Raw genomic sequence first — 1,587 nt, forward strand, 5'->3', positions numbered from 1 at the left:
ACACACATACACACACACACACACAAACAAAGAAAAACAAGTAGATAGAATAGAAAAAATAGAAAGCTAGTGTTTGTTTTTTTGTTGGGTTTTTTTAAATAAAGAATAAAGAATAAAAAAAAGATAAATAAAGATAAAGTAGAATTAAAATAGAATAGAAAGTGTTAGAGTTAGAGGGTCAAATAAAGGTGGAACAGATGTGTTTTTAGTCGTTTCTTGAAGATGGTTAAGGACTCAGCTGCTCGGATTGATTTGGGCAGGTCATTCCACCAGGAGGGAACAGTTGCGGTGAAAGTGATTTTGTGCCTCAAAATCACTTTTGTATTTTCATTCATATAAGAAGAAATTCCTAAATGAATCATGAGAAAACTGGCAAAATTATATTTTAATGTAAGATTCATCATCTGTTCCATGTTCAACATAAGAGGAAGTTCATTGAGAATAAGCAGTTTCTAGTTGAATACAAATTAAAGAATCTGGTTTGCTTCAGTTATTAAAACAATATGTGAATTTTGTGGGTGAGGTCAATGCTCAGAGGTCCACAGCTCAAATCATCCAGAAGATCTGAGAAAGACAAGTCTGTTGTGGCAGGGTGTTCCTCCATGTTGTCTGGTCACTTCATTTGTATAGGCTCTGATCTCTTAAGTGTGATGAACGGTTTGCTACAATTCTGGGAGGAACCTTTTCCTCAATGGCATGCCAGTTCAAATCAAGTTTAGTCTCAAATGTTTGAACATTCCTCTTTTTAGGCTCTATAACACAAATACATATACATACATTTGAAATGATTTTGAAATAGATGAGGCCAGCATGACTATTATTATTGCTCACTGTTTGGGTTATGGATCTGTTTTAAAATAAAGTGAATAATGCAAATGTAAATGATGCTTCAAATGAAGTAGTGTTTAAAGGAGAGGTGTGCAGCTTCTTTTCAAAGTGATCGGACTGATGATTTTAGCCTGTCAGAGGATAATCCAAGCGAAAAATCCTGCATGCTTACACTGAAGGGGGGAGCTGAGCCATATCTAGGGACCAGAAAATCATAGAGACTTGTGCCTTTTTTGACTTGGTCCAGTTAGCAACCTCCCAGAACAGCCTAGCAACCACTCATGACACCTTAGCAACCGCATAGCAATGGCCTGGCAACCACTCACAACACCCTAGCACATTTTTTTTTTTAATTTTTTCAGAAAATCCAGACATTCAGTTCTTTCAAATGTTATGGAAGGTTTACTGTGAAATTTCCACCCGTTTTCAAAAGCCAAAAAAGGACCACAGAGCACAGAAGGACTGTAAACACGAGATCAGGGACTTGGGGTCAATGGTTTTATTTCTTTAACTATAAAGACGCCATTAAATAATCTTTGCGTGAAGTCTGTGCTGAACCAGTCTTTTTCTGACTAACAACTGTATTATTCCAGTAAACGTTCTTCAGTGTGGAGTTCAGAAGCACATGACATGTGCATGCTCGGGGGCCAGGGCTCTTCAGGAGGCAGTGTGTGTGTGTGTGCGTGTGTGTGTGTGCGTGTGTGCGTGTGTGCGTGTGTGTGCGTGTGTGCGTGTGTGCGTGTGCGCGTGTGTGTGTGA

The 1,587-nt window shown here is 38.6% G+C and overlaps 1 protein-coding gene across 2 annotated transcripts in view; it reads right to left on the reverse strand.

The window, feature by feature from the left end:
- Nucleotides 1-1,587, reverse strand: part of LOC107668887 (Krueppel-like factor 12) — a 70,624-nt gene that overhangs the window by 56,935 nt on the left and 12,102 nt on the right. The gene's annotated exons all lie outside the window — the stretch shown is intronic.

Source organism: Sinocyclocheilus anshuiensis, unplaced genomic scaffold (assembly GCF_001515605.1).
Source record: "Sinocyclocheilus anshuiensis isolate Anshui unplaced genomic scaffold, SAMN03320099.WGS_v1.1 scaffold136, whole genome shotgun sequence".
Lineage (NCBI taxonomy): Eukaryota > Metazoa > Chordata > Actinopteri > Cypriniformes > Cyprinidae > Sinocyclocheilus > Sinocyclocheilus anshuiensis.